Source organism: Lactuca virosa, chromosome 1 (genome assembly GCF_052849685.1).
Source record: "Lactuca virosa cultivar CGN04683 chromosome 1, Lactuca_virosa_CGN04683_v6, whole genome shotgun sequence".
In the NCBI taxonomy this organism is placed as follows: Eukaryota; Viridiplantae; Streptophyta; class Magnoliopsida; order Asterales; family Asteraceae; genus Lactuca; species Lactuca virosa.
In genome coordinates this window covers 262,322,969-262,336,152 of record NC_136426.1, presented here as the reverse complement: position 1 = coordinate 262,336,152, position 13,184 = coordinate 262,322,969, and the positions used below count along the sequence as shown (strand labels likewise).

Sequence of the window (13,184 nt, the reverse complement as noted above, 5' to 3'; positions counted from 1 at the left end):
ATGGGATCCGGTGCATTAGTGCTGGTATGATCGCACCCGAAATACTATCCATGCTTATTGCTTTTATCTCTTAAAAGACGCAGAACCTCCTTTGTTTTCGTACGCGAGGCGTGGGACCCACGTGACCGATCGGCGCCGTTCCAAAAATACGAAAACCATCAACCATGAAGCGGTGGCCACCCGAGCATAGAAATAGCAAGAAAGAAAACAAAAAAAAACCGCACGTAAAATCTAAAAAAACGCAAACGGGCAACGAAAAAGGGGGGGTGCAACACGAGGACATCCCAGGGGGTCACCCATCCTAGTACTACTCTCGCCCAAGCACGCTTAACTGCGGAGTTCTGATGGGATCCGGTGCATTAGTGCTGGTATGATAGCACCCGAAATACTATCCATGCTTATTGCTTTTATGTCTTAAAAGACGCAGAACCTCCTTTGTTTTCGTACGCGAGGCGTGGGACCCACGTGACCGATCGGCTCCGTTCCAAAAATACGAAAACCATCAACCATGAAGCGGAGGCCACCCGAGCATAGAAATAGCAAGAAAGAAAAAAAAACCGCACGTAAAATCTAAAAAAACGCAAACGGACAACGAAAAAGGGGGTGCAACACGAGGACTTCCCAGGGGGTCACCCATCCTAGTACTACTCTCGCCCAAGCACGCTTAACTGCGGAGTTCTGATGGGATCCGGTGCATTAGTGCTGGTATGATCGCACCCGAAATACTATCCATGCTTATTGCTTTTATGTCTTAAAAGACGCAGAACCTCCTTTGTTTTCGTACGCGAGGCGTGGGACCCACGTGACCGATCGGCTCCGTTCCAAAAATACGAAAACCATCAACCATGAAGCGGTGGCCACCCGAGCATAGAAATAGCAAGAAAGAAAAAAAACAAAAAAAAACCGCACGTAAAATCTAAAAAAACGCAAACGGACAACGAAAAAGGGGGAGTGCAACACGAGGACTTCCCATGGGGTCACCCATCCTAGTACTACTCTCGCCCAAGCACGCTTAACTGCAGAGTTCTGATGGGATCCGGTGCATTAGTGCTGGTATGATCGCACCCGAAATACTGTCCATGCTTATTGCTTGTATGTCTTAAAAGACACAGAACCTCCTTTGTTTTCGTACGCGAGGCGTGGGACCCACGTGACCGATCGGCTCCGTTCCAAAAATACGAAGACCATGAACCATGAAACGGAGGCCACCCGAGCATAGAAATAGCAAGAAAAAAAAAACAAAAAAAACCGCACGTAAAATCTAAAAAAACGCAAACGGACAACGAAAAAGGGGGGGGGGGGGTGCAACACGAGGACTTCCCAGGGGGTCACCCATCCTAGTACTACTCTCGCCCAAGCACGCTTAACTGCGGAGTTCTGATGGGATCCGGTGCATTAGTGCTGGTATGATCGCACCTGAAATACTATCCATGCTTATTGCTTTTATCTCTTAAAAGACGCAGAACCTCCTTTGTTTTCGTACGCGAGGCGTGGGACCCACGTGACCGATCGGCGCCGTTCCAAAAATACGAAAACCATCAACCATGAAGCGGTGGCCACCCGAGCATAGAAATAGCAAGAAAGAAAACAAAAAAAAACCGCACGTAAAATCTAAAAAAACGCAAACGGGCAACGAAAAAGGGGGGGGGGGGTGCAACACGAGGACTTCCCAGGGGGTCACCCATCCTAGTACTACTCTCGCCCAAGCACGCTTAACTGCGGAGTTCTGATGGGATCCGGTGCATTAGTGCTGGTATGATCGCACCCGAAATACTATCCATGCTTATTGCTTTTATCTCTTAAAAGACGCAGAACCTCCTTTGTTTTCGTACGCGAGGCGTGGGACCCACGTGACCGATCGGCGCCGTTCCAAAAATACGAAAACCATCAACCATGAAGCGGTGGCCACCCGAGCATAGAAATAGCAAGAAAGAAAACAAAAAAAAACCGCACGTAAAATCTAAAAAAACGCAAACGGGCAACGAAAAAGGGGGGGTGCAACACGAGGACATCCCAGGGGGTCACCCATCCTAGTACTACTCTCGCCCAAGCACGCTTAACTGCGGAGTTCTGATGGGATCCGGTGCATTAGTGCTGGTATGATAGCACCCGAAATACTATCCATGCTTATTGCTTTTATGTCTTAAAAGACGCAGAACCTCCTTTGTTTTCGTACGCGAGGCGTGGGACCCACGTGACCGATCGGCTCCGTTCCAAAAATACGAAAACCATCAACCATGAAGCGGAGGCCACCCGAGCATAGAAATAGCAAGAAAGAAAAAAAAACAAAAAAAAACCGCACGTAAAATCTAAAAAAACGCAAACGGACAACGAAAAAGGGGGGTGCAACACGAGGACTTCCCAGGGGGTCACCCATCCTAGTACTACTCTCGCCCAAGCACGGTTAACTGCGGAGTTCTGATGGGATCCGGTGCATTAGTGCTGGTATGATCGCACCCGAAATACTATCAATGCTTATTGCTTGTATGTCTTAAAAGACGCAGAACCTCCTTTGTTTTCGTACGCGAGGCGTGGGACCCACGTGACCAATCGGCTCCGTTCCAAAAATACGAAGACCATGAACCATGAAACGAAGGCCACCCGAGCATAGAAATAGCAAGAAAGAAAAAAAAAACAAAAAAAAACCGCACGTAAAATCTAAAAAAACGCAAACGGACAACGAAAAAGGGGGGTGCAACACGAGGACTTCCCAGGGGGTCACCCATCCTAGTACTACTCTCGCCCAAGCACGCTTAACTGCGGAGTTCTGATGGGATCCGGTGCATTAGTGCTGGTATGATCGCACCCGAAATACTATCAATGCTTATTGCTTGTATGTCTTAAAAGACGCAGAACCTCCTTTGTTTTCGTACGCGAGGCGTGGGACCCACGTGACCGATCGGCTCCGTTCCAAAAATACGAAGACCATGAACCATGAAACGAAGGCCACCCGAGCATAGAAATAGCAAGAAAGAAAAAAAAACAAAAAAAAACCGCACGTAAAATCTAAAAAAACGCAAACGGACAACGAAAAAGGGGGGTGCAACACGAGGACTTCCCAGGGGGTCACCCATCCTAGTACTACTCTCGCCCAAGCACGCTTAACTGCGGAGTTCTGATGGGATCCGGTGCATTAATGCTGGTATGATCGCAGCTGAAATACTATCCATGCTTATTGCTTGTATGTCTTAAAAGACGCAGAACCTCCTTTGTTTTCGTACGCGAGGCGTGGGACCCACGTGACCGATCGGCTCCGTTCCAAAAATACGAAGACCATCAACCATGAAGCGGAGGCCACCCTAGCATAGAAATAGCAAGAAAGAAAAAAAAACAAAAAAAAACCGCACGTAAAATCTAAAAAAACGCAAACGGACAACGAAAAAGGGGGGGTGCAACACGAGGACTTCCCATGGGGTCACCCATCCTAGTACTACTCTCGCCCAAGCACGCTTAACTGCGGAGTTCTGATGGGATCCGGTGCATTAGTGCTGGTATGATCGCACCCGAAATACTGTCCATGCTTATTGCTTGTATGTCTTAAAAGACACAGAACCTCCTTTGTTTTCGTACGCGAGGCGTGGGACCCACGTGACCGATCGGCTCCGTTCCAAAAATACGAAGACCATGAACCATGAAACGGAGGCCACCCGAGCATAGAAATAGCAAGAAAAAAAAAACAAAAAAAAACCGCACGTAAAATCTAAAAAAACGCAAACGGACAACGAAAAAGGGGGGGTGCAACACGAGGTCTTCCCAGGGGGTCACCCATTCTAGTACTACTCTCGCCCAAGCACGCTTAACTGCGGAGTTCTGATGGGATCCGGTGCATTAGTGCTGGTATGATCGCACCCGAAATACTATCCATGCTTATTGCTTTTATCTCTTAAAAGACGCAGAACCTCCTTTGTTTTCGTACGCGAGGCGTGGGACCCACGTGACCGATCGGCGCCGTTCCAAAAATACGAAAACCATCAACCATGAAGCGGTGGCCACCCGAGCATAGAAATAGCAAGAAAGAAAACAAAAAAAAACTGCACGTAAAATCTAAAAAAACGCAAACGGGCAACGAAAAAGGGGGGGTGCAACACGAGGACATCCCAGGGGGTCACCCATCCTAGTACTACTCTCGCCCAAGCACGCTTAACTGCGGAGTTCTGATGGGATCCGGTGCATTAGTGCTGGTATGATAGCACCCGAAATACTATCCATGCTTATTGCTTTTATGTCTTAAAAGACGCAGAACCTCCTTTGTTTTCGTACGCGAGGCGTGGGACCCACGTGACCGATCGGCTCCGTTCCAAAAATACGAAAACCATCAACCATGAAGCGGAGGCCACCCGAGCATAGAAATAGCAAGAAAGAAAAAAAAACCGCACGTAAAATCTAAAAAAACGCAAACGGACAACGAAAAAGGGGGTGCAACACGAGGACTTCCCAGGGGGTCACCCATCCTAGTACTACTCTCGCCCAAGCACGCTTAACTGCGGAGTTCTGATGGGATCCGGTGCATTAGTGCTGGTATGATCGCACCCGAAATACTATCCATGCTTATTGCTTTTATGTCTTAAAAGACGCAGAACCTCCTTTGTTTTCGTACGCGAGGCGTGGGACCCACGTGACCGATCGGCTCCGTTCCAAAAATACGAAAACCATCAACCATGAAGCGGTGGCCACCCGAGCATAGAAATAGCAAGAAAGAAAAAAAACAAAAAAAAACCGCACGTAAAATCTAAAAAAACGCAAACGGACAACGAAAAAGGGGGAGTGCAACACGAGGACTTCCCATGGGGTCACCCATCCTAGTACTACTCTCGCCCAAGCACGCTTAACTGCAGAGTTCTGATGCGATCCGGTGCATTAGTGCTGGTATGATCGCACCCGAAATACTGTCCATGCTTATTGCTTGTATGTCTTAAAAGACACAGAACCTCCTTTGTTTTCGTACGCGAGGCGTGGGACCCACGTGACCGATCGGCTCCGTTCCAAAAATACGAAGACCATGAACCATGAAACGGAGGCCACCCGAGCATAGAAATAGCAAGAAAAAAAAAACAAAAAAAACCGCACGTAAAATCTAAAAAAACGCAAACGGACAACGAAAAAGGGGGGGGTGCAACACGAGGACTTCCCAGGGGGTCACCCATCCTAGTACTACTCTCGCCCAAGCACGCTTAACTGCGGAGTTCTGATGGGATCCGGTGCATTAGTGCTGGTATGATCACACCTGAAATACTATCCATGCTTATTGCTTTTATCTCTTAAAAGACGCAGAACCTCCTTTGTTTTCGTACGCGAGGCGTGGGACCCACGTGACCGATCGGCGCCGTTCCAAAAATACGAAAACCATCAACCATGAAGCGGTGGCCACCCGAGCATAGAAATAGCAAGAAAGAAAACAAAAAAAAACCGCACGTAAAATCTAAAAAAACGCAAACGGGCAACGAAAAAGGGGGGGGGGGGTGCAACACGAGGACTTCCCAGGGGGTCACCCATCCTAGTACTACTCTCGCCCAAGCACGCTTAACTGCGGAGTTCTGATGGGATCCGGTGCATTAGTGCTGGTATGATCGCACCCGAAATACTATCCATGCTTATTGCTTTTATCTCTTAAAAGACGCAGAACCTCCTTTGTTTTCGTACGCGAGGCGTGGGACCCACGTGACCGATCGGCGCCGTTCCAAAAATACGAAAACCATCAACCATGAAGCGGTGGCCACCCGAGCATAGAAATAGCAAGAAAGAAAACAAAAAAAAACCGCACGTAAAATCTAAAAAAACGCAAACGGGCAACGAAAAAGGGGGGGTGCAACACGAGGACATCCCAGGGGGTCACCCATCCTAGTACTACTCTCGCCCAAGCACGCTTAACTGCGGAGTTCTGATGGGATCCGGTGCATTAGTGCTGGTATGATCGCACCCGAAATACTATCCATGCTTATTGCTTTTATGTCTTAAAAGACGCAGAACCTCCTTTGTTTTCGTACGCGAGGCGTGGGACCCACGTGACCGATCGGCTCCGTTCCAAAAATACGAAAACCATCAACCATGAAGCGGAGGCCACCCCGAGCATAGAAATAGCAAGAAAGAAAAAAAAACCGCACGTAAAATCTAAAAAAACGCAAACGGACAACGAAAAAGGGGGTGCAACACGAGGACTTCCCAGGGGGTCACCCATCCTAGTACTACTCTCGCCCAAGCACGCTTAACTGCGGAGTTCTGATGGGATCCGGTGCATTAGTGCTGGTATGATCGCACCCGAAATACTATCCATGCTTATTGCTTTTATGTCTTAAAAGACGCAGAACCTCCTTTGTTTTCGTACGCGAGGCGTGGGACCCACGTGACCGATCGGCTCCGTTCCAAAAATACGAAAACCATCAACCATGAAGCGGTGGCCACCCGAGCATAGAAATAGCAAGAAAGAAAAAAAACAAAAAAAAACCGCACGTAAAATCTAAAAAAACGCAAACGGACAACGAAAAAGGGGGAGTGCAACACGAGGACTTCCCATGGGGTCACCCATCCTAGTACTACTCTCGCCCAAGCACGCTTAACTGCGGAGTTCTGATGGGATCCGGTGCATTAGTGCTGGTATGATCGCACCCGAAATACTGTCCATGCTTATTGCTTGTATGTCTTAAAAGACACAAAACCTCCTTTGTTTTCGTACGCGAGGCGTGGGACCCACGTGACCGATCGGCTCCATTCCAAAAATACGAAGAGCATGAACCATGAAACGGAGGCCACCCGAGCATAGAAATAGCAAGAAAAAAAAACAAAAAAAACCGCACGTAAAATCTAAAAAAACGCAAACGGACAACGAAAAAGGGGGGGGGTGCAACACGAGGACTTCCCAGGGGGTCACCCATCCTAGTACTACTCTCGCCCAAGCACGCTTAACTGCGGAGTTCTGATGGGTTCCGGTGCATTAGTGCTGGTATGATCGCACCCGAAATACTATCCATGCTTATTGCTTTTATCTCTTAAAAGACGCAGAACCTCCTTTGTTTTCGTACGCGAGGCGTGGGACACACGTGACCGATCGGCGCCGTTCCAAAAATACGAAAACCATCAACCATGAAGCGGTGGCCACCCGAGCATAGAAATAGCAAGAAAGAAAACAAAAAAAAACCGCACGTAAAATCTAAAAAAACGCAAACGGGCAACGAAAAAGGGGGGGGGGGTGCAACACGAGGACTTCCCAGGGGGTCACCCATCCTAGTACTACTCTCGCCCAAGCACGCTTAACTGCGGAGTTCTGATGGATCCGGTGCATTAGTGCTGGTATGATAGCACCCAAAATACTATCCATGCTTATTGCTTTTATGTCTTAAAAGACGCAGAACCTCCTTTGTTTTCGTACGCGAGGCGTGGGAGCCACGTGACCGATCGGCTCCGTTCCAAAAATACGAAAACCATCAACCATGAAGCGGAGGCCACCCGAGCATAGAAATAGCAAGAAAGAAAAAAAAACCGCACGTAAAATCTAAAAAAACGCAAACGGACAACGAAAAAAGGGGTGCAACACGAGGACTTCCCAGGGGGTCACCCATCCTAGTACTACTCTCGCCCAAGCACGCTTAACTGCGGAGTTCTGATGGGATCCGGTGCATTAGTGCTGGTATGATCGCACCCAAAATACTATCCATGCTTATTGCTTTTATGTCTTAAAAGACGCAGAACCTCCTTTGTTTTCGTACGCGAGGCGTGGGACCCACGTGACCGATCGGCTCCGTTCCAAAAATACGAAAACCATCAACCAAGAAGCGGTGGCCACCCGAGCATCGAAACAGCAAGAAAGAAAAAAAAACAAAAAAAACCGCACGTAAAATCTAAAAAAACGCAAACGGACAACGAAAAATAGGGGGGTGCAACACGAGGACTTCCCATGGGGTCACCCATCCTAGTACTACTCTCGCCCAAGCACGCTTAACTGCGGAGTTCTGATGGGATCCGGTGCATTAGTGCTGGTATGATCGCACCCGAAATACTGTCCATGCTTATTGCTTGTATGTCTTAAAAGACACAGAACCTCCTTTGTTTTCGTACGCGAGGCGTGGGACCCACGTGACCGATCGGCTCCGTTCCAAAAATACGAAGACCATGAACCATGAAACGGAGGCCACCCGAGCATAGAAATAGCAAGAAAAAAAAAACAAAAAAAACCGCACGTAAAATCTAAAAAAACGCAAACGGACAACGAAAAAGGGGGGGTGCAACACGAGGACTTCCCAGGGGGTCACCCATCCTAGTACTACTCTCGCCCAAGCACGCTTAACTGCGGAGTTCTGATGGGATCCGGTGCATTACTGCTGGTATGATCGCACCCGAAATACTATCCATGCTTATTGCTTTTATCTCTTAAAAGACGCAGAACCTCCTTTGTTTTCGTACGCGAGGCGTGGGACCCACGTGACCGATCGGCGCCGTTCCAAAAATACGAAAACCATCAACCATGAAGCGGTGGCCACCCGAGCATAGAAATAGCAAGAAAGAAAACAAAAAAAAACCGCACGTAAAATCTAAAAAAACGCAAACGGGCAACGAAAAAGGGGGGGGGGTGCAACACGAGGACTTCCCAGGGGGTCACCCATCCTAGTACTACTCTCGCCCACGCACGCTTAACTGCGGAGTTCTGATGGGATCCGGTGCATTAGTGCTGGTATGATAGCACCCAAAATACTATCCATGCTTATTGCTTTTATGTCTTAAAAGACGCAGAACCTCCTTTGTTTTCGTACGCGAGGCGTGGGACCCACGTGACCGATCGGCTCCGTTCCAAAAATACGAAAACCATCAACCATGAAGCGGAGGCCACCCGAGCATAGAAATAGCAAGAAAGAAAAAAAAACCGCACGTAAAATCTAAAAAAACGCAAACGGACAACGAAAAAGGGGGGTGCAACACGAGGACTTCCCAGGGGGTCACCCATCCTAGTACTACTCTCGCCCAAGCACGCTTAATTGCGGAGTTCTGATGGGATCCGGTGCATTAGTGCTGGTATGATCGCACCCGAAATACTATCCATGCTTATTGCTTTTATCTCTTAAAAGACGCAGAACCTCCTTTGTTTTCGTACGCGAGGCGTGGGACCCACGTGACCGATCGGCTCCGTTCCAAAAATACGAAAACCATCAACCATGAAGCGGTGGCCACCCGAGCATAGAAATAGCAAGAAAGAAAAAAAACAAAAAAAAAAACCGCACGTAAAATCTAAAAAAACGCAAACGGACAACGAAAAAGGGGGAGTGCAACACGAGGACTTCCCATAGGGTCACCCATCCTAGTACTACTCTCGCCCAAGCACGCTTAACTGCGGAGTTCTGATGGGATCCGGTGCATTAGTGCTGGTATGATCGCACCCGAAATACTGTCCATGCTTATTGCTTGTATGTCTTAAAAGACACAGAACCTCCTTTGTTTTCGTACGCGAGGCGTGGGACCCACGTGACCGATCGGCTCCATTCCAAAAATACGAAGAGCATGAACCATGAAACGGAGGCCACCCGAGCATAGAAATAGCAAGAAAAAAAAAACAAAAAAAACCGCACGTAAAATCTAAAAAAACGAAAACGGACAACGAAAAAGGGGGGGGGTGCAACCCGAGGACTTCCCAGGGGGTCACCCATCCTAGTACTACTCTCGCCCAAGCACGCTTAACTGCGGAGTTCTGATGGGATCCGGTGCATTAGTGCTGGTATGATCGCACCCGAAATACTATCCATGCTTATTGCTTTTATCTCTTAAAAGACGCAGAACCTCCTTTGTTTTCGTACGCGAGGCGTGGGACACACGTGACCGATCGGCGCCGTTCCAAAAATACGAAAACCATCAACCATGAAGCGGTGGCCACCCGAGCATAGAAATAGCAAGAAAGAAAACAAAAAAAAACCGCACGTAAAATCTAAAAAAACGCAAACGGACAACGAAAAAGGGGGGGGGGGGGTGCAACACGAGGACTTCCCAGGGGGTCACCCATCCTAGTACTACTCTCGCCCAAGCACGCTTAACTGCGGAGTTCTGATGGGATCTGGTGCATTAGTGCTGGTATGATAGCACCCAAAATACTATCCATGCTTATTGCTTTTATGTCTTAAAAGACGCAGAACCTCCTTTGTTTTCGTACGCGAGGCGTGGGAGCCACGTGACCGATCGGCTCCGTTCCAAAAATACGAAAACCATCAACCATGAAGCGGAGGCCACCCGAGCATAGAAATAGCAAGAAAGAAAAAAAAACCGCACGTAAAATCTAAAAAAACGCAAACGGACAACGAAAAAGGGGGTGCAACACGAGGACTTCCCAGGGGGTCACCCATCCTAATACTACTCTCGCCCAAGCACGCTTAACTGCGGAGTTCTGATGGGATCCGGTGCATTAGTGCTGGTATGATCGCACCCAAAATACTATCCATGCTTATTGCTTTTATGTCTTAAAAGACGCAGAACCTCCTTTGTTTTCGTACGCGAGGCGTGGGACCCACGTGACCGATCGGCTCCGTTCCAAAAATACGAAAACCATCAACCATGAAGCGGTGGCCACCCGACCATCGAAATAGCAAGAAAGAAAAAAAAACAAAAAAAAACCGCACGTAAAATCTAAAAAAACGCAAACGGACAACGAAAAATAGGGGGGGTGCAACACGAGGACTTCCCATGGGGTCACCCATCCTAGTACTACTCTCGCCCAAGCACGCTTAACTGCGGAGTTCTGATGGGATCCGGTGCATTAGTGCTGGTATGATCGCACCCGAAATACTGTCCATGCTTATTGCTTGTATGTCTTAAAAGACACAGAACCTCCTTTGTTTTCGTACGCGAGGCGTGGGACCCACGTGACCGATCGGCTCCGTTCCAAAAATACGAAGACCATGAACCATGAAACGGAGGCCACCCGAGCATAGAAATAGCAAGAAAAAAAAACAAAAAAAACCGCACGTAAAATCTAAAAAAACGCAAACGGACAACGAAAAAGGGGGGGTGCAAAAAGAGGACTTCCCAGGGGGTCACCCATTCTAGTACTACTCTCGCCCAAGCACGCTTAACTGCGGAGTTCTGATGGGATCCGGTGCATTAGTGCTGGTATGATCGCACCCGAAATACTATCCATGCTTATTGCTTTTATCTCTTAAAAGACGCAGAACCTCCTTTGTTTTCGTACGCGAGGCGTGGGACCCACGTGACCGATCGGCGCCGTTCCAAAAATACGAAACCATCAACCATGAAGCGGTGGCCACCCGAGCATAGAAATAGCAAGAAAGAAAACAAAAAAAAACCGCACGTAAAATCTAAAAAAACGCAAACGGGCAACGAAAAAGGGGGGGGGGGGGGTGCAACACGAGGACTTCCCAGGGGGTCACCCATCCTAGTACTACTCTCGCCCACGCACGCTTAACTGCGGAGTTCTGATGGGATCCGGTGCATTAGTGCTGGTATGATAGCACCCAAAATACTATCTATGCTTATTGCTTTTATGTCTTAAAAGACGCAGAACCTCCTTTGTTTTCGTACGCGAGGCGTGGGACCCACGTGACCGATCGGCTCCGTTCCAAAAATACGAAAACCATCAACCATGAAGCGGAGGCCACCCGAGCATAGAAATAGCAAGAAAGAAAAAAAAACTGCACGTAAAATCTAAAAAAACGCAAACGGACAACGAAAAAGGGGGGTGCAACACGAGGACTTCCCAGGGGGTCACCCATCCTAGTACTACTCTCGCCCAAGCACGCTTAATTGCGGAGTTCTGATGGGATCCGGTGCATTAGTGCTGGTATGATCGCACCCGAAATACTATCCATGCTTATTGCTTTTATGTCTTAAAAGACGCAGAACCTCCTTTGTTTTCGTACGCGAGGCGTGGGACGCACGTGACCGATCGGCACCGTTCCAAAAATACGAAAACCATCAACCATGAAGCGGTGGCCACCCGAGCATAGAAATAGCAAGAAAGAAAACAAAAAAAAAACCGCATGTAAAATCTAAAAAAACGCAAACGGGCAACGAAAAAGGGGGGGGTGCAACACGAGGACTTCCCAGGGGGTCACACATCCTAGTACTACTCTCGCCCAAGCACGCTTAACTGCGGAGTTCTGATGGGATCCGGTGCATTAGTGCTGGTATGATAGCACCCGAAATACTATCCATGCTTATTGCTTTTATGTCTTAAAAGACGCAGAACCTCCTTTGTTTTCGTACGCGAAGCGTGGGACCCACGTGACCGATCGGCTCCGTTCCAAAAATACGAAAACCATCAACCATGAAGCGGAGGCCACCCGAGCATAGAAATAGCAAGAAAGAAAAAAAAAACCGCACGTAAAATCTAAAAAAACGCAAACGGACAACGAAAAAGGGGGGTGCAACACGAGGACTTCCCAGGGGGTCACCCATCCTAGTACTACTCTCGCCCAAGCACGCTTAACTGCGGAGTTCTGATGGGATCCGGTGCATTAGTGCTGGTATGATCGCACCCGAAATACTATCCATGCTTATTGCTTTTATGTCTTAAAAGACGCAGAACCTCCTTTGTTTTCGTACGCGAGGCGTGGAACCCACGTGACCGATCGGCTCCGTTCCAAAAATACGAAAACCATCAACCATGAAGCGGAGGCCACCCGAGCATAGAAATAGCAAGAAAGAAAAAAAACAAAAAAAAACCGCACGTAAAATCTAAAAAAACGCAAACGGACAACGAAAAAGGGGGGTGCAACACGAGGACTTCCCAGGGGGTCACCCATCCTAGTACTACTCTCACCCAAGCACGCTTAACTGCGAAGTTCTGATGGGATCCGGTGCATTAGTGCTGGTATGATCGCCCCCGAAATACTATCCATGCTTATTGCTTGTATGTCTTAAAAGACGCAGAACCTCCTTTGTTTTCGTACGCGAGGCGTGGGACCCACGTGACCGATCGGCTCCGTTCCAAAAATACGAAGACCATGAACCATGAAACGAAGGCCACCCGAGCATAGAAATAGCAAGAAAGAAAAAAAAACAAAAAAAAACCGCACGTAAAATCTAAAAAAACGCAAACGGACAACGAAAAAGGGGGGTGCAACACGAGGACTTCCCAGGGGGTCACCCATCCTAGTACTACTCTCGCCCAAGCACGCTTAACTGCGGAGTTCTGATGGGATCCGGTGCATTAGTGCTGGTATGATCGCACCCGAAATACTATCCATGCTTATTGC

At 48.2% G+C, this 13,184-nt stretch overlaps 38 non-coding genes across 38 annotated transcripts; all 38 read right to left on the bottom strand.

Annotated features, from left to right (window-relative positions):
• Nucleotides 1-263: 263 nt before the first annotated feature.
• LOC145147198 (5S ribosomal RNA) lies at nucleotides 264-382 on the bottom strand. The gene has a single exon (XR_013728109.1). It is a non-coding gene; the product is annotated as a 5S ribosomal RNA (ribosomal RNA).
• A 218-nt stretch (nucleotides 383-600) lies between these two features.
• LOC145139425 (5S ribosomal RNA) lies at nucleotides 601-719 on the bottom strand. Its single transcript, XR_013721907.1, has one exon. It is a non-coding gene; the product is annotated as a 5S ribosomal RNA (ribosomal RNA).
• Nucleotides 720-948: 229 nt separating this feature from the next.
• Nucleotides 949-1,067, bottom strand: LOC145138903 (5S ribosomal RNA). Its single transcript, XR_013721781.1, has one exon. It is a non-coding gene; the product is annotated as a 5S ribosomal RNA (ribosomal RNA).
• A 232-nt stretch (nucleotides 1,068-1,299) lies between these two features.
• LOC145155176 (5S ribosomal RNA) lies at nucleotides 1,300-1,418 on the bottom strand. Its single transcript, XR_013735630.1, has one exon. It is a non-coding gene; the product is annotated as a 5S ribosomal RNA (ribosomal RNA).
• Nucleotides 1,419-1,648: 230 nt separating this feature from the next.
• LOC145139381 (5S ribosomal RNA) lies at nucleotides 1,649-1,767 on the bottom strand. Its single transcript, XR_013721895.1, has one exon. It is a non-coding gene; the product is annotated as a 5S ribosomal RNA (ribosomal RNA).
• A 225-nt stretch (nucleotides 1,768-1,992) lies between these two features.
• On the bottom strand, nucleotides 1,993-2,111 carry LOC145147197 (5S ribosomal RNA). The gene has a single exon (XR_013728108.1). It is a non-coding gene; the product is annotated as a 5S ribosomal RNA (ribosomal RNA).
• A 229-nt stretch (nucleotides 2,112-2,340) lies between these two features.
• LOC145155811 (5S ribosomal RNA) lies at nucleotides 2,341-2,459 on the bottom strand. The gene has a single exon (XR_013736239.1). It is a non-coding gene; the product is annotated as a 5S ribosomal RNA (ribosomal RNA).
• A 230-nt stretch (nucleotides 2,460-2,689) lies between these two features.
• Nucleotides 2,690-2,808, bottom strand: LOC145139327 (5S ribosomal RNA). Its single transcript, XR_013721884.1, has one exon. It is a non-coding gene; the product is annotated as a 5S ribosomal RNA (ribosomal RNA).
• Nucleotides 2,809-3,037: 229 nt separating this feature from the next.
• LOC145146825 (5S ribosomal RNA) lies at nucleotides 3,038-3,156 on the bottom strand. Its single transcript, XR_013727751.1, has one exon. It is a non-coding gene; the product is annotated as a 5S ribosomal RNA (ribosomal RNA).
• A 230-nt stretch (nucleotides 3,157-3,386) lies between these two features.
• LOC145152883 (5S ribosomal RNA) lies at nucleotides 3,387-3,505 on the bottom strand. Its single transcript, XR_013733404.1, has one exon. It is a non-coding gene; the product is annotated as a 5S ribosomal RNA (ribosomal RNA).
• A 227-nt stretch (nucleotides 3,506-3,732) lies between these two features.
• On the bottom strand, nucleotides 3,733-3,851 carry LOC145153901 (5S ribosomal RNA). Its single transcript, XR_013734392.1, has one exon. It is a non-coding gene; the product is annotated as a 5S ribosomal RNA (ribosomal RNA).
• A 225-nt stretch (nucleotides 3,852-4,076) lies between these two features.
• LOC145147196 (5S ribosomal RNA) lies at nucleotides 4,077-4,195 on the bottom strand. The gene has a single exon (XR_013728107.1). It is a non-coding gene; the product is annotated as a 5S ribosomal RNA (ribosomal RNA).
• Nucleotides 4,196-4,413: 218 nt separating this feature from the next.
• Nucleotides 4,414-4,532, bottom strand: LOC145139274 (5S ribosomal RNA). The gene has a single exon (XR_013721871.1). It is a non-coding gene; the product is annotated as a 5S ribosomal RNA (ribosomal RNA).
• A 229-nt stretch (nucleotides 4,533-4,761) lies between these two features.
• Nucleotides 4,762-4,880, bottom strand: LOC145146607 (5S ribosomal RNA). Its single transcript, XR_013727543.1, has one exon. It is a non-coding gene; the product is annotated as a 5S ribosomal RNA (ribosomal RNA).
• A 227-nt stretch (nucleotides 4,881-5,107) lies between these two features.
• LOC145139672 (5S ribosomal RNA) lies at nucleotides 5,108-5,226 on the bottom strand. The gene has a single exon (XR_013721970.1). It is a non-coding gene; the product is annotated as a 5S ribosomal RNA (ribosomal RNA).
• A 230-nt stretch (nucleotides 5,227-5,456) lies between these two features.
• On the bottom strand, nucleotides 5,457-5,575 carry LOC145139229 (5S ribosomal RNA). Its single transcript, XR_013721858.1, has one exon. It is a non-coding gene; the product is annotated as a 5S ribosomal RNA (ribosomal RNA).
• Nucleotides 5,576-5,800: 225 nt separating this feature from the next.
• On the bottom strand, nucleotides 5,801-5,919 carry LOC145144088 (5S ribosomal RNA). Its single transcript, XR_013725108.1, has one exon. It is a non-coding gene; the product is annotated as a 5S ribosomal RNA (ribosomal RNA).
• A 219-nt stretch (nucleotides 5,920-6,138) lies between these two features.
• LOC145139177 (5S ribosomal RNA) lies at nucleotides 6,139-6,257 on the bottom strand. The gene has a single exon (XR_013721847.1). It is a non-coding gene; the product is annotated as a 5S ribosomal RNA (ribosomal RNA).
• A 229-nt stretch (nucleotides 6,258-6,486) lies between these two features.
• On the bottom strand, nucleotides 6,487-6,605 carry LOC145153869 (5S ribosomal RNA). The gene has a single exon (XR_013734360.1). It is a non-coding gene; the product is annotated as a 5S ribosomal RNA (ribosomal RNA).
• A 227-nt stretch (nucleotides 6,606-6,832) lies between these two features.
• LOC145155524 (5S ribosomal RNA) lies at nucleotides 6,833-6,951 on the bottom strand. The gene has a single exon (XR_013735959.1). It is a non-coding gene; the product is annotated as a 5S ribosomal RNA (ribosomal RNA).
• A 229-nt stretch (nucleotides 6,952-7,180) lies between these two features.
• On the bottom strand, nucleotides 7,181-7,298 carry LOC145148949 (5S ribosomal RNA). Its single transcript, XR_013729811.1, has one exon. It is a non-coding gene; the product is annotated as a 5S ribosomal RNA (ribosomal RNA).
• Nucleotides 7,299-7,516: 218 nt separating this feature from the next.
• On the bottom strand, nucleotides 7,517-7,635 carry LOC145139118 (5S ribosomal RNA). Its single transcript, XR_013721835.1, has one exon. It is a non-coding gene; the product is annotated as a 5S ribosomal RNA (ribosomal RNA).
• Nucleotides 7,636-7,865: 230 nt separating this feature from the next.
• LOC145152882 (5S ribosomal RNA) lies at nucleotides 7,866-7,984 on the bottom strand. The gene has a single exon (XR_013733403.1). It is a non-coding gene; the product is annotated as a 5S ribosomal RNA (ribosomal RNA).
• A 226-nt stretch (nucleotides 7,985-8,210) lies between these two features.
• On the bottom strand, nucleotides 8,211-8,329 carry LOC145139869 (5S ribosomal RNA). Its single transcript, XR_013722021.1, has one exon. It is a non-coding gene; the product is annotated as a 5S ribosomal RNA (ribosomal RNA).
• A 228-nt stretch (nucleotides 8,330-8,557) lies between these two features.
• Nucleotides 8,558-8,676, bottom strand: LOC145144746 (5S ribosomal RNA). Its single transcript, XR_013725750.1, has one exon. It is a non-coding gene; the product is annotated as a 5S ribosomal RNA (ribosomal RNA).
• Nucleotides 8,677-8,895: 219 nt separating this feature from the next.
• LOC145140277 (5S ribosomal RNA) lies at nucleotides 8,896-9,014 on the bottom strand. Its single transcript, XR_013722126.1, has one exon. It is a non-coding gene; the product is annotated as a 5S ribosomal RNA (ribosomal RNA).
• A 231-nt stretch (nucleotides 9,015-9,245) lies between these two features.
• On the bottom strand, nucleotides 9,246-9,364 carry LOC145154868 (5S ribosomal RNA). The gene has a single exon (XR_013735336.1). It is a non-coding gene; the product is annotated as a 5S ribosomal RNA (ribosomal RNA).
• A 228-nt stretch (nucleotides 9,365-9,592) lies between these two features.
• Nucleotides 9,593-9,711, bottom strand: LOC145155507 (5S ribosomal RNA). The gene has a single exon (XR_013735943.1). It is a non-coding gene; the product is annotated as a 5S ribosomal RNA (ribosomal RNA).
• Nucleotides 9,712-9,942: 231 nt separating this feature from the next.
• Nucleotides 9,943-10,061, bottom strand: LOC145145305 (5S ribosomal RNA). The gene has a single exon (XR_013726284.1). It is a non-coding gene; the product is annotated as a 5S ribosomal RNA (ribosomal RNA).
• A 218-nt stretch (nucleotides 10,062-10,279) lies between these two features.
• LOC145155708 (5S ribosomal RNA) lies at nucleotides 10,280-10,398 on the bottom strand. The gene has a single exon (XR_013736137.1). It is a non-coding gene; the product is annotated as a 5S ribosomal RNA (ribosomal RNA).
• Nucleotides 10,399-10,630: 232 nt separating this feature from the next.
• LOC145152880 (5S ribosomal RNA) lies at nucleotides 10,631-10,749 on the bottom strand. Its single transcript, XR_013733402.1, has one exon. It is a non-coding gene; the product is annotated as a 5S ribosomal RNA (ribosomal RNA).
• Nucleotides 10,750-10,974: 225 nt separating this feature from the next.
• Nucleotides 10,975-11,093, bottom strand: LOC145148218 (5S ribosomal RNA). The gene has a single exon (XR_013729113.1). It is a non-coding gene; the product is annotated as a 5S ribosomal RNA (ribosomal RNA).
• A 231-nt stretch (nucleotides 11,094-11,324) lies between these two features.
• LOC145144745 (5S ribosomal RNA) lies at nucleotides 11,325-11,443 on the bottom strand. Its single transcript, XR_013725749.1, has one exon. It is a non-coding gene; the product is annotated as a 5S ribosomal RNA (ribosomal RNA).
• A 219-nt stretch (nucleotides 11,444-11,662) lies between these two features.
• LOC145140274 (5S ribosomal RNA) lies at nucleotides 11,663-11,781 on the bottom strand. Its single transcript, XR_013722125.1, has one exon. It is a non-coding gene; the product is annotated as a 5S ribosomal RNA (ribosomal RNA).
• A 227-nt stretch (nucleotides 11,782-12,008) lies between these two features.
• Nucleotides 12,009-12,127, bottom strand: LOC145147578 (5S ribosomal RNA). Its single transcript, XR_013728477.1, has one exon. It is a non-coding gene; the product is annotated as a 5S ribosomal RNA (ribosomal RNA).
• Nucleotides 12,128-12,347: 220 nt separating this feature from the next.
• Nucleotides 12,348-12,466, bottom strand: LOC145139070 (5S ribosomal RNA). The gene has a single exon (XR_013721823.1). It is a non-coding gene; the product is annotated as a 5S ribosomal RNA (ribosomal RNA).
• A 228-nt stretch (nucleotides 12,467-12,694) lies between these two features.
• LOC145148037 (5S ribosomal RNA) lies at nucleotides 12,695-12,813 on the bottom strand. The gene has a single exon (XR_013728940.1). It is a non-coding gene; the product is annotated as a 5S ribosomal RNA (ribosomal RNA).
• A 229-nt stretch (nucleotides 12,814-13,042) lies between these two features.
• On the bottom strand, nucleotides 13,043-13,161 carry LOC145139015 (5S ribosomal RNA). The gene has a single exon (XR_013721812.1). It is a non-coding gene; the product is annotated as a 5S ribosomal RNA (ribosomal RNA).
• Nucleotides 13,162-13,184: the final 23 nt, after the last annotated feature.